Genomic DNA, 14,994 nt, shown 5'->3' with positions numbered 1-14,994 from the left:
CCATGTAGGCTGGACACACCCTGAGGCTATAGACTCAGCAAGCAGGGAGGGTCCTTCCCCAGGTCTCTTGAGGCCCGTAGTCATCACTGTTGTCTACCACCTCTGCTGCTGCTGTCCCTTCAACCTGGAGAGGCCCCCTCCTCTCTGTAGCTCGGAGCGTGGTTTCTTAGAAGTCTTCCTGGCTCTGTGCAAAGAAATTGCCCAATAGATGGATGATGGTTGCTGAGGTTACCACCACTGACTGTCTTTGCTCTTAGTTTCACAGAAGAAACATTGTACTCCTTGGTCAATATAATTTCCAGCCTCAAAGCTTTAGCTGTTCTCTGCGTCCTCACTCTGCCTGGGCCCGGTGCTGGCCCTGGGCATTCGAGAAGATGAGGCTAGTAGAGGAAAAAAGCATCATGTTGTGTGTGACATGCCTGTGGCTCAGGTGGGCCAGGGTAGGGAGGGTGCACGAGGAAAGAGATAGGGAAGAGATTCCCTGACACAAGACTAAGGAGAGCAGCCCTTCACGGGGTGCAGGTGGACACTGGGTGCCTGGTTGGCCCTTGGGGAAGAGAGTGCAGTGTGGAAAGAAACCCACAGGCTGTGCACAAGCGAGGGGCCTATAACCACACCAAGGGCCCCAGATATGAGCCTGGGCAAGCACCAAGGTAGTTAGTCTCCAGGGTCCATTTGTATCAGGAGTGGGAACACAGTTGAGAGGGAGGTAGAGAGCACAGGGTCATAAAGGAGGGAGGGTAGCATTGGCCGTGCCCAGTGACAGGAGGTATGGAGTCGCCCCTGATCTGTCAGCGCTTGTTCCCAAGGTGATGCGCTGAATGGGCACCTGCGGCACAGGCTGAGCCCTTGGTTCTGAAAGGGGCATGTGTCTTCAGATAACTCTGAGGATCTCCTGAGCCCTTCAGAAGTGCTTGGAGGGCTGGGCCCAGGCAGGCGCAGGTCCATCTGTACCAGGATAAAGGGTCAGCACAGTAGGGACCCACCATGAGCTCCCAGCAGGCCAGGCCACCAGGTGCCCCGGACAGGAATTGGCCATGGGCTTTGCTCATCTGAAGTTTGGGCAAACCAATGCATCCGGTTAGCAACCTTGATGTGTATAGCTGAGGGAGGGTATAATGGGCCCGCCCTCTGGGAGGTGACCCTGAGGTATTTGGTACTCCACAGTCAGGGCTCGTAGTGCCTGCTCTCTAGGCCCCGGCACATGGGATCCACATCCATCTCTGAGCCACAGAGAGAGGGCAGCCTGTCCATGCTGGGGTGTGTCCTCTCACAGAGAAGGAACACTAGTGACCAGGGGTATGAGTTTGGACTGACAGAAACCCAGCCGCAGCCCTACTCCCTCAAGCTGCCTTTTTCAGAATCTCCTGCGTCTCAGGTGCCCTCCTATATGAGTCACGCCCTCTTTTCTAGCTAGAACCTATCAGCTGATGACACCCCATCTTCCCTCAACCCATGTATACCCAGTGAGTCAGCTGCCCTTCCCCTCAGAGCACACGCCCTGGCCTGCAGCATTCAGAGCACCCCAATCTGGGGCCCTACTCGCTTCCTCAGATGCCACTTCCTCTGCTTCAGGGCACCACTTTCTCCACCCAAGTGCCAGCCCCATCCCCTGTGGGATGCCCCAGGCCTCTGCTCAGTGCCTATAGCCGAGAGAGCTCTGGCTCTACGGTGCTGTTGCTGCCTATCCACACAGGCATGTCCCCACCCTGTGCCTAGTGGTTCCCCAATGATGGAGTACCAGACCCAGACCATCCATCATCCTCTTCTGTGATACCCCAGTCACCAGGGCCTGGAAGCCCTGCTGATGGGCACTTTCTGCCTGCTTCTCCTGGGAAATGAGATTCCTGAATTCCTGGGTACACTTTCCCCTCCAGTATAAGGCTTGAGCATTGGGTTGTTCTGTATCCAGGCTGGTAAGGGCCTGGGCCAACCCCTCTGCATGCGGTATGGGTGTCCCTGCCTCAAATGCCAGGCCTGAGTGTTTGGTGGAGAGATGGGCCAGGAGCCTCTGATCTGCCTACTCTCAGGAGCCTGCCTGAGCCAGTGTCCCGCTGGGCTCAGACTCCACAGGACAGGAGTGGGTAGCTGGGGACAGTCCCTCTCGGGTTCTGCCTCTCTCACCCAAGCTGGGTCCTATGATAGTGGGAAGGCCTGGGGATTGCTCGGCCCTATTCCACTGGCCTCCTACCCTCATGGCCCCTCCCCAGTTCATTTCCCTCACCCCTGCTTAGTTTATTCCCCCAGCTGGCTCCCTCTTCTCCAGACAACCCTGGGCTCCTCTGCTGCCTTAAAGGGGCCTTCTCCTGCAGTCAGCCATGGGTCAAGGAGCTTGGCTGGAGTTCGCTGGGGTCGGCCTCGGGGGAGCATGTCCTGGGAGGGTCCTGAGCAGAGAAGGAGTCAGAGGAAAGGAAAGGGAAGTACGCCATGTGCTCAGGGAAATACCTGTGGGCCCTTTGTGGCTAACAAAAGGAAATATGAGCAGGCTGCAGGGCCCTTTGTGCGCAGGGCCCTTTGTGCTCAGGGCCCAGGGCACAGCTGTTAGCACAGTCCTGGCTGCGCTTGTCCTCCTCTGGGTCTGTTCAGAGGACTCCCTCAGGATTCTGCTTGCCGCCCGTTTCCTGAACACACCCACACCTCTTACAGACATTAAAGGGGCCGGTTGGTGTTGCAAGGTCTGAGCCATGAAACAAGGAAACTGAGGCTTGGAGAGGCCCTGGCCCCACATCCTGCCTTCGTGGGAGACTGTGGGTCAAGCAACCAGGGGCTCTCCCTGGGGCCACAGAGCTCACTGGGAAGCTGCCCCGCACCTGCTGAGCTCACCCAGTGCCTAGAGCCTTCCTGCCAGAGGCCCAGCCCCCAGGAGGCTGGCACAGTGACAGTGAGTCGCTGCTTCTGCTGCTCCTCCAGTGGTTTGGCTGCTGCAAACCCCCAGAACTCCAACCCTCTGTGAGCAACCCAGACCCTTAACTGTTAGGCATGGTGGGATGGATCCAGCATAAGGGCACAGGATGTGCAAAGAAGCTCCCTCCTTTGACTGGAGTTCTGAGTGTGGAGCCCCCAGCCCAGTGCCTGCATGTCAGTGCTCAGCAAGGACTAGGTGGATGGACAGGCTCCTTGTCATTCTGTTGAGATGCTGAGAACCCTGCGATGGAGATTCGCAGCAGGGAGAGTGGGCGTCTTTGCCCTGTTCTCAGAGAGAATACATCCGATTCTTCCTTGCATGGACTGTGTTGATTCTAGGTTACTTTGGATACTTTCATCAGGTTACAAGAACTCTGTTCTATGACTTTGTTGGGAGTTTTGTCGTGACAAGGTACTTAATTTTAGCAAACGCTTCTTATACATTTGTTGAGATCTGCATCTGTTGATGTTGTAAATTAACTTGTGGATTTCCTCACATTAAAGCACCCTCGCGTTACCAGGAATAGCCTGACTTGGTCAGAGTGTCATGTCTTCTATAGGCTTTACTGGGTTTGATTTGATAAGATTTTTGTTTGGGATTTTGTACATCTGTATTAGGAATGAAAAGGGTTGTAATTTACCTTTCCATGCATTTGTCTGATTTTGGTATTGGGGTTACGTTGGCCTCAGAGAATGGAGGTTACACATCTTTACTATTGTCTAGAAGAGTTTGCGTTAAGTTGGATGATTTGTTCTTTTGTAGAAATAGCCTGGCATTTTCTTTGTAGAAATTTTCCCCCCACTTTTTATTTTGAAACATGTCAAACCTACAAAGTAGTTGAAATAGTGCTGAAACCTTAGACCTTTCACCAAAACGCACTGATTGCTAACATCTCTTCATTTCGGTGCACGCGCCAGTGCATGCGTGCTAGCTCTTGCTCTCTATATATTTTCGGGCATCTGGGTACATGTGTCCTTGTATGTGTGCATACCATTTTTTTTCCTTTTTGGCAGAACTATTTGAAATTAGGCTGCAGGCGTTCGTCAGTACTTGAATACTTATAGGAATATTTTTAACTACTATTTTCACTTTTTTAAGGTTATAGGGTTGCTTATGTTTTCATATTTAACAGCTTTCCTCTCTCTCTCTCTCTCTCTCTCTCTCTCTCTCTCTCTCTGTCTCATGTCTGTGTGTGCGTGTTCTAATCGTCGTTAGTGAGAGCAGGTGAGTCCATTCTGCCTGTTTCCCTTCTCTAGTGGCCCTCCTCTCCTTCTCTTATAGCTGGATTGGGGGTCCCTGGGATGGACCCCCTCATGTGCAGTGCTGTTATGGACTCTATGAAGCAGGGTGTCTGTACCATGTAGTGAGGAAGCAGCTGCTAGACACACTCCTCAGGTTACCTGCCAGGGCCACATAGCTGCTAAGTGATAAAGCCCATGTCGAGTGGGGAAGCCTGTTTCCTAGTGCACACGACAGCACACGCAATTCTCAAGGACACCCTGCCCCACCTCCTCCAGGAGACCCTATGTCTGGGGCTCTTCAGTGGCGGACACAATACCATGCATGGATGCCTCTGATAACTGGGAGATATTGGCCAAAGAAGGATCTTCTGGGCCTCAGTTTGCCCATCTGCAGAGGGTGTCTAACAGTGGTGCCAGCACCAGAGGTTGTGGGAATAAAGTAAATGAATACCTGCTAGGCCCCACTCCCCATACCAAGCCTCAGCCCCTCTTTTCCCACTGCCTGACCACAAAAGCACTTGATGGAGGGTCCGCTGAAGGGCCTGGACATTCCTGGTTCTGGAAAGGTCTGTTTTCCCAGGACCAAGCAAGGGTCACTCAAGTGACTGCTCTCCCAGCTCATCAGCCGGAGGTAGTCACCCCCGCCTGGGAGAACAGAGCTGGGTCAGCAGGGACCACAGGACAGGAGAAAGTGGGACATGGCAGTTAATTTGAGTGTCGAATGGCTTCTGTCTGGAGTGTGCTGTTTAGGCTCTGAATTTCTCTGGGGGGAAATAGTTCAAGTTCAAGAGCACACGAGACCATCATTCCCTGGCCTACTCTGTGTTTGTGCAGGCTGATGCTTGTGCCAGGGAAGGGGACAAAGTGTCAGCCCCCTCTTCTCTGTTCAGAGGCTTCTGGGATCTTTGGAGGAAGAAGATGGTGTTGTAGGGCAAGAAACCAGCTACAAGCTGTGGAGTCAGCAAGTTGAGCCTGCAAGAGTACCAGGAATGCCCCCAGTGGTTGTCAGACCAGCTCTGGCTCTCCTCACCCCCAGAAAAGCAGATAACTCATGGTGTCGTGGCTTTGGAGACATTCAAGCAGCCTCCGGGGAGGCCCAGAGCCTCCCAGTCTCTGACTCCACACCTCCTGTGAAAAAATTAAATTAGATCTGCATGTAAAGGGATTTTAATCTTTTTGTCTACTTGTTTGTTTTTGTAATATGTATTTGGTTATATAAAACTAGGAAAATACAAAAAAATTAAAAGCACAAGAAACAGTTGCTCAGAGCTCCAGTCCAGCAGACAAGTCTTCTTCAAAGGCATGTGGCATGAGTTGTGTTTCCGTCCCGTCTTTCCTCTGTGCCCAGTTCATGTGTTTTCCAGAACTGGTGTCAAGTTGTAGCACAAGCTTTGATGTGGTGCTTTCGCTCATTGTGTATACGTTAATGTGCTCCTGTGTCATTGCACAGTTCCCAGAAGGGCAGTGTGTCCCAGTTGCTTTGGAGTCACCAGGCATACATATCAAGTCCTGTGCCCCTGAGCTCACTTTAGGCCCTGAGCTATTTGTAACCTGGCAGGGACAGTGTCCACTGAGCTGTATCTTGCTGCATGGGCCTTTCTTGCTCGATCCTGGCTGGGTATAGGACAGTAGTCTCCAACCTTTTTGGCAACAAGGACCGGTGCTTCTATGAGAATCTAATGCCTGATGATCTGAGGTGGAGCTGAGGCAGTGATGCTAGCGTCGGGGAGTGGCTACAAATACAGATGAAGCTTCTCTTGCTGGCCTGCCGCTCACCTCCTTCTGTGTGGCCCAGTTCCTAACAGGCCATGGACTATTATCGGTCTGCAGCCCGGGTGTTGGGGACCCCTGGTGTAGGATATGTCCCTGGCACAGAGACCCAGAAGCTGGCTTTACATGGCGATGTCAGGAGCAGGTCGAGCCAGATGCAGACGCTGCATGCCCTGGCAGGCCTAACACTGCCTCTACCCTCACAGGCCTCTACCTCTGTCCCTGGGCCATGGCGGCCATGACAGGTCTGCAGTTACAGGCTATAAGGACATGGGAGAAGAGCCTCAATAAAGGCCTGGAAACAATGTAAGCCTGAGAACACGTGGCCAAATTGGTGGTTCAAGGTTCAAGGTTCAGGGTTCAAGTTGATGGCAGGAGGAAACCAAGGCTCTGAAGGCAGATCTCACCGAATCAGCAAGCACATGGCTACACACCCAAGGGAGCAGCAGGGCACAGCCCCTTCCTTTTAGCCAGAGGTGGGAGTGTGCGTGTTCATGTGAAAGTGAAGTGTCACCTGCCAGGTGTCAGGAGCCAGAAAGTGCCAGGCGGGCAGCCGCTGTGCATGGGTGAGCAGCGCCCTGGGGCCCTAGAGGCCTGGTGAGGTTCACCTCCTAGCAAGTGCGCATGTACTGCAGAGCAGCAGTCAGAGGGCAGAGGGGGAGGGATAAGTGAGGAGGTGCTTTTCACTGCCTACTGCTCTCAGGAATCCAGCGCCAGGACTGCCCCTAGCCATGGTGTATTCAAGGCCAGCAGGCCCGTTCCCAGAAAGCCATCAGCCAGTCTTTCGCTCATTGGAGAGGATGTCTCTGGACGTGCACAGTAGTACCTGCTCCTGCACACAGTTGGGAAGTAGATTTATGGAGAAGGTAGCCTCACCTGTACCTTTGTGGGTAGAGCACTGCAAGCCTGAGGTCCTGGAGATGCTCTTGCAGGGGGATCACCCCTGGTCAAGAATGGAGAGTGACCGGCACACAGGCTGGAGCTAGGAAGGCAGGCCAGGCAGGAGGTCTAGACAGGGCTAGTCTGCAGCTGTGTCTATACATGCTGCCCTTCCCAGCACCCCAGCCCTGGGCCCTTCCCTCCCATCTCTGCCTAGAGAGGGATGTGGCCTATACAGTACCCCACAGTGCATGTGGCCCTAATGGTTAAATCACCCCCTTCCCTGTGGTCTCCCAGGGGCCTTGTGAGGGCCCAGTGGGATCACAGAGGTCTGGAGGCTTGGTGGAAAAAACCTTGAACTTCTCCTAGGCATGGGGCCCCACTTCCTGGTCACTTGCCCCAAGGAGGAAGGTGGGGGCTTCAGGCCCCAGGAATGTACTCAAAGAGGCCACCTGCCAGGGAGACCGCTCTGCCATTCCCCAGACAACCAGGGCCCCAGATAGTGCCCTGGATTCCCTGTGAGGTGGAACCAGGGCGTGAGGTAGTCTCCTCCGTTTTCCTAAAACTTAGCTAAACTTGTTTGTAGATCAAGGGAAGATTTGCATCTGCCCACGTAACCATAGATATTGTCAGAGGAGGAGGAAGAGGACTGTTGAGGTATTTCCTAAGCCTAAACTAATAAGACTTGTTTTCCTTCATAGTTTTTCAACAACTTGGAATTTTGAAACAAAGACAAATTTCATTTTTCCCCACCATTTAATAACAATGTCTTTTCTACGTTGAAACCACAAACTCCTTTGTCTGCTCACCGACCCTGCACTTAGATGAACTGCAGTCTGCATTTTGGTGTGCCTCCACTTACTCACCTCCTCTTCATCCTCTGGCAGTTTGTCAGGAATGCTGCCCTACCCTGCACCCTTGCCAGGCCTGCTCCTCCCTGTTCTTCAGATCTCAGCTCAGATGTCACACCTTAGAGGCCAGGCCTGCCCCTAAATCAGTATTGGGCACAACCTTTTCCTCCTGGCATTTGTTTATCTGGGTGTTTTCTGGCCACATTTCCAGCCCTTCCAGATGCTCCAAGAGGGCAAGGTTATGCCTTTCCTGCACACAGCCTGTGCTCCTGTGAAGAAGGAAAGGATAAGTCAGACTGCAGAGAAGCATAGAGTACAGGACAGGGTGCTGAGTCCTGAGGCAGACAGGTGAAGTCACCAGCTCATACCTTCTTTACTTGCCCAGGATTCTGCCTCTGCCCAGCTGTGAGGTCCTCACCTTTGTGGATCATCTAGACCAGGAATCCCCAACCTTGCTGGCACCAGAGACCAGTGCTCCTGTGAGAATCTAATGCCTGATGATCTGAGGTGGAGCTGAGGTGATGGTGATGCTAGCGCTGGGGAGCGGCTACAAATACAGATGAAGCTTCTCTCGCTGGTCTGCCACTCATCTCCTGCTGTGTGGCCTGGTTCCTATCAGTCCATGGGCCAATACCAGTCTGCGGCCTGGGGTTTGGCTACCCCTGATCTAGACTGTAATGCTTTTTACATACACCCTTTTACCAAATCCTTGCAGGAACCTGGGAAGTACAGGAGGTGGTAACTGAGGCTCAGAGGAGGGAACGGGGGCAGAGCCACTGAGGCACCAATATGGGGTCATGGCAGTCCTGCTCTTGCCCCTGCTGATCCCCATCTTTGCAGAGATTCAGACGCTCTTTGAGAATCAGTCCTACCCCCATCCTTGTGTCCTGCTTGTTCAAGACCTCTGCCCATCTGGCTTTTCAGTGAGGACAGGAGTGCCGTTAGGACTCCACCTATCTCTGCACCTAGCTCTGCACTGGCAAGAGTGTCATCAACCTTACACCATCAGGGATGGGAGCAAAGCAGCACTGTGCATGACCCAACCGAGGGCCTGTCCAGGAGACCATAGAGAGGTCTGCCCAGCGTCCCACAGCAAGGTCCTACCTGGGTTCGGCCAAAGTCCAGGGCTTCGGTTTGGTCCTCTCCTTGTGACAGACACCTTTGTCAGGAGGACAGTCACATTGGTTCAGCTCAGTGTTGCTTTATTCTCATTGCAGGTATGGACATGTTCTCTTCTTTATGCAGATCCCTCTAAATCTCTAGTAACTCACTGCTTTAAAGGAAAAGGAATGTAAGTTGTGTTCATGGTTTAAAAAACACCAGCACTCCTGGCGGTGATTGGGCAAGTGGTCAACAGGTAACCAGAGCCAGCCTTGTCAGGCTACATGTTTCTATGCCGTCTGGAGACAGGTGAACAGTTCTCATCAGGCAATTACAGTCTGGGTCCAGGCAGGCCTGGGCTCTAACCCCAGCTCTGCCACCGGCCAGCTCTGTGGCCAGGTTTGATGTTTAACCTCTCTGGGGGCCGGTTTTCTCCTCTGCAAATGGGAATATTTCCTTCCTATAGGGTGTCTGTGAGTGTCAATGATGACCAGGGTAAAGCACTGAAGGATTAGTAAATTAATTAACTCAGTTATTACTGAGCCCCTAATACCCTGGGCCCCACGCCAGGCCTAGCTGGCCCACCCCAGGAGCTCATCCTCCGATCATGCCCAAGCCCTGATAAATGGATTAGGTTCAGAGACCAAAACAGGATGTATTTTATTCCCCTCCTTTTGGAAAGGACCCAGCATAGGCAGGCCAGGCTGGTAGTACAGCCACAGGACTCACCAGGAACCCAGGCTCTTTCTCTTGCCCAACCATCCCCAGAAAGCAGGGCCAAGATCACTATTGGCACTCTGCAGTCACATCCACATTCCAGCCAGCAGGCGAACAAGGGGCAAGTGTCTCTAAAGACATTCTGATGGCCACACCTGGCTGTAAAACATTTTCTGGGCTTCTCCTTGGGGACTTCCATGCTGATTCCTAGACCTGTGGCGTCACCTTGGGGTGCACGTGAGCCCTGCCTCATCTAGCTGGACTTTTCCCACTGTCCGTGAGACTTCAGCTCACTGGGTAAGCCCTCCCTACTTTGCTGTACATGGGCGGGGCAGAAAGCAGAGTTGTAAGGTCAGCTGAGCACCAGCCACCAGACCTGCCCCCTGTCCAGATGCCTCTCGAGTGTGCCCCTGCTGAAGGAGGATGGCATGGCCATGTGCTGCCTCCCTGCAGCTCTGCCCCTGCGGGAGGGTTTGGCTCTGGGGAATGGGCTTCGGCAGACCTGGCTCCAAGCACAGCCCCACACGTTGGGCCTGCTATTTACCTCTCGGCGTCAGCCTCCCCACTTCATACAGTGGGACAATCAACTTTAGGCTCCACTTGCTCTGAGAGTCTCAAGGCACAGGGGGCTCTGTGACGGGGTGGGTTGGGGAGCTGGCCACACCTTCAGCCGCTGATGTGGGGCTGCTCTCCCAGCCCAAGCATATTTGGAAGCAAAGTCAGTCAAGAGAAATAGTGGCTGTGGTCTACAGTCACATTGCCTAGGAAGGGAGAGCCTTATCCCAGTATTTTCTGCACTGCATTTGGAGAGGGGACTCCTCGGCCTGCCACTGTCAGCTCAGAACTTGATAATCTGAGTTTTTCCTGCAGATGCCAGGGAGGCGCTTTTGGGTCAAGCAGGGTTGCTTCCACAGCAACGAGTCTGGTGCAGGGAGAGGGTGATGGCCAGCGCCAGTGGGGAGTCTGTTCATTTCATCAGGCCTTGTGCTGCCTCTCTCTCCTACCTTTCCCTTCACCTGCACTGCTCCCTCAGCTGGGCTTGCTTAGTGATATGCATGAGGACTTTGGTTCATAGGGGAGAGGTGACAGAGCAGACAGACACAGCCATGCCCTCGCCCTGGGGAGCTGTGCCTACAGGCCCCTTTCTATTACAGGAAGGAGGAAGAGGCAGCCAGCTGTATACAGGAAGTGGGAATTGGAGCTAAAATCAGCCTTGCGTGTCTTCTAAGGCATTACATCCCCATGCGGACCCTGCTGGGTTGTTTGCCCACGTGAACCGCATTCCCCAGAGCTGGCCTGACCCACATACAGCACTCTCTGGGGCTGACAGCTTGGGTAGCAGGCAGCACTGATGATGCTTCTCCCAATGAACTAACCCAGACGAGTCGTGCCATGAGCTCCTGGCTTGGCCTACCCACTGAGGTTGCCATTTCCTTCCTGTGAGGAAGACCCAGGCCTTGGTGAGGGACCCGGCCCCACTGTCCTGAGGGGCTCCATGGGCCCTGTGGTGAGACTAATCAGGACAGGCTTTGGGGAGGCAGGGTGCCTGCATGTCAGCTTCGCATTCTCTCTCTGAATTTATAAATCCTCTCAGAGTATGGTTTTAAAAACAATCATCTGGATCCTGGCATCACTGTGTGGCCTTTGTCCTCCTGAAGGGACTCCTGAGCCCTGGGAGACCAAAGGACACACTTGAGGTGGCAAGGGGCTTAGGTACCCCTCACAGAGCTTCCCTTGCCACCCTTAGACCTTCTGAGCTCATCCTGAGGGAGATTGCTGCCTTGAAGCCAGTCCTCAAGGGCTCATTTGTGACCCATGTCATTTGTTTTCTCCCAATGACTATCTGGAAGTGATAGTATTTCTTTAAAAAAAAAAAAAAAGACTTTGTAATTCTGATTCTAAATGTAATTCTGATTCTAAATGACAGTGTTTACACCTGAAATTCAGGAGCTACAGCTCTGTTGGCACTGGTAGAAGAATCCACCTCTGTGTTAAGGTCTGAGTTTAGAGACTTGTGAGTTAGACCCTAGTTCACAAAATCCCTGTCCTCAGATCCTAAGGCATAAGAGAGGAAGTAGGGGGCAGCCCGTGGCCCAAGGGAGCAGGTGAGGGGGCAGTGCATCCCTGTAAGATGCCAGCCAGCTGGCATTCTGTCATGGAGGACAAATGAACACAGAGCTTGCAAAGCTGGCACCATCTGACGATTCTTTGCAGCCAGTACCCCATTGTAGGCAATAGGGATGTTTTATATCCTTTATTACTTCATTTCAGTTATTTAAATCTTGTATGCTCATTGCAGACAGTACAGAAATAGTTAAAGAAGAAAATGTTAAAATCACCCATTTGGGCATATGAGTGTTCACTGAACTTTGAACTTTTCTCTAAATTTGAAATTTTTTTATAATAAAATATTAGGAAAAACTCATAATCTTGCTATCCTAAGATAGCCATTTAACAGTATATTCCCGTCCTGGGTGGTGATCACAGAGTATTTGTCACCTCACAGGTAGGCATGGACCATTCTCATATCTCCAGTCTTGTAGGTATCTCTGCTCTTGGCTGCAGGACGGTCTGCTATGTGCCCACGATCCACCTCCATGTCAGCCTGTGAGAGCTAACACTTAGCCAGCATTCTGCAGTAGCTTTGCCACATCTCAGCCCTTTTCCTTAGGGCGGACACCCTCCTGGAATGGAATTACTGGTCAGGCTTCTCATCTGTCACAGAAATGTGTGCCCACCTAGCCCTGGACCTCCTGTGGCCTGAAACAGGTCAAAGTCTTGTTTCTGGTCATAGTCCTGGGCTTTCAGAAGGAGGATCAGGAGCTGGGTGCATTTGGCATGGGGTTCGGGTCAAACCCACACCCTCGGGGCAGAAGAGGAAAATGAAGTCTCTCTGGCCCCTGATGTGACCTGTGGGAAGGGAGAGGGGCAGGTCTTCATGAGCAGCAGTTCCTACTTAATGGTGCAGATGCGGGCTCTAGCCTTGGGTCTGTAACCTCGCCTCTGCAAGTCAAGTTTCCACATCACCAATAAAGTTTGAGTGATACAGTAAACCTCCCAGTCAAGACTGCAGACTTCAGCTTGCCTGGTGATACCCACAGGCAGGTGGCAGGAGGGCAGGGGGCCATCCCCCTGATTCCAGCCCTGGAGCAGGGCAGTCCCTGTAGTCCCCATCACTCAGCCACCTCTCAGCTGTCACCCACTTGTCCCCACCCTCCTTCCAAGGACGGAGCACAAAGCTCATCCATTGCACCTGGCAGAACTCTCCCTGATGCTGTGTGTGGTCCATGCAGTGGGGCTCCCGGCCACTGCTGAAGCTGTCCAATAAAGACACAGACTCTTAAACCTTTAGGGCTGGCCACACCATAACAGCAGTGTTTGGACCCCAAAACAAAACATATTCTTTGTCCACTAGAATCTTACATGATTGTGGGCCCCACTAAAACAGTTTACACAAAAATATCAGTACTGCTAAGGTCACAGAGAGCTTTTAAACCAAGCATGATTACATGCAAGAATGCATGAAACAGGTGATTAGTTTTGTGGGCTGTCAAGAGTGGCTGCAGCCCATGCAGAGCAGAATTATTTTGTGGCCTGAAATTTTTGAAGTCCCATGTTTTATCTTTGAAACCTATGTGAATTTTGCACTCTGTGCCATTACCCATCCAAGCTTGTTTTTCTATAAAATGAACAAGACCCTTTTCAATTTAGCTCTGCTTGTACTTTAAGCCTCCACTGCCTCCTGATCAAGTCACAAAAGGATATGTCTCTAGGTCTCCAAGAAGCCTCCCTCACCTTGCCCATTTTGGAGTGGTGCCTTTGGCCCTCCCGCCGTTCATTACCTCTACTGGCTTCATTGGTCCCAGCCCTCCTGCCCAGAGCACTAGGAGAGCCATACACCACCTGTGAGCCTGGGCTCTGTGAAACAGAAGAAATGCCTGCCTCTTGGGCTGTGCTTAGCATATTGTGAACCTCAGTGACCATGGCCACTGTCGCTGTTGTGAGGGACCTAAGGTCACTACCAGTTCATATCCTTTGCTGAGCATTATGGCATGCCTCGGGGCCTTCTGAATGGAAGGACAGAGGCCACCAGCTTCCTCCTCCCTTCCTCATTCCATTTCCCTCCACCAGATGTTGGTCATTCCTGCTGTGAATCTTCCCAGTTTCCAGATGATAGCCACTGAGCCCACTGAGTTCCCTGTGCAGCTTCGCTATTGGCAGAAGGACTGAGCGTGACACCCCTCCCTGGGCTCTGTGGCCCAGGCCCAGATGGGCTGCACAGGCCCTGTGTATACCCTTGGCTGAGATTAGCTACCCCCTGAGGACAGCAGGCTCCTGCAGCCCCTGCCTAGCACACCTTGGGGAGTGGACAAGCCATCCCAGCAGTCTCTCCTTGCCTGAGGATGTGGCTTGTCTCAGCACCTGGTAGTGCGCTACACTGGCCAGAGTAGAGCTTGCCTTCTGAGAGCAACCAGTCCATTGGGGCAAGAGATAGGGGAATGAAGACCCTGGATTGGCACATGGTGTGTGCACAGATGGTGTACACAAAGTTGCAGAGGGGATACATCTGGGAGGGCCTTGTGTCATATCGTGCTGCTGCCAGTGGACCACGCAGGGCACCGACAGGATGGATGGTGATGAGCAGCCAGTGGTACTGAAGGCTTAGAGGAAGAGCTGTCAGTGGGGCTTTCTCATCATCTCTCCAGTCCCAGTGTGTGCCCCTTTCAGGGTTGACAGTGCCATGAGCTCTGTTCCCCATCTACAGGCAGGGTTGTCTGGGTAATTATCTTGGCCTGTCCCGGTACACAGCAGGAGTGCTGCACGGAGACCCACTCTGAAGGTCAGGGTGCCATGAGCACCCACTAAGGCTGGGACGTAGTTTAGGGACAGGCTCACAGAAAGCGTCAGAAGCTTTTCATCCTGAAAGAACATAATTGGAAAAATTTAAGTCTATGAAGACATCAAATAAAGCAAGTAAAAAAAAAAAGAGCAATCATTAATTCCAGGAAAAAAAATTTATATAAAAAAAATAATAAGCTGTACTCCTAGGTTCAGGAATAAACAGTGGTTTTATAGACATCATAATGTAAAGTGATTACTGGCTTAGTAAAAACTTAAGCTTTTTAACTCTGGAGGATGGGTGTGGTGTAGGAAAGGATGTGTAAGGGAGTAGGGATACTTAATCTTCATCTACCAAAACAGAAAGTGAACAGATGATGTTTAAATTAATAAAGCAGGGATGTCAGAAACATGGCGGACTGAGAGACATCCCCGGATCTCTCTCCTTGAAACAACAATAAGCTGAACATCTAAAACAACAAAAAAACACCCAGACTGCACACCAGCACATCTGAGCATGAGATCTGCGCGTAAGAGCTACCACAGGTCAGAACCCCGGGTGTCGGGCAGTGGACGGGGAGAAATAAAGAAGCTGCCTCTCACAGCCGCCGGAGCTCCCTGCAAGAGGAGGGGGAGGTGAGAAGGAGCGGCAACTTCCCTGAACAGCCCTGCCTGGTAGTGTGGTGAGTTC

The sequence above is a fragment of the Pteropus vampyrus genome, unplaced genomic scaffold, assembly GCF_000151845.1.
Source record: "Pteropus vampyrus isolate Shadow unplaced genomic scaffold, Pvam_2.0 Scaffold607, whole genome shotgun sequence".
Classification (NCBI taxonomy): Eukaryota; Metazoa; Chordata; class Mammalia; order Chiroptera; family Pteropodidae; genus Pteropus; species Pteropus vampyrus.
Note: the sequence above shows the minus strand (reverse complement) of the source record.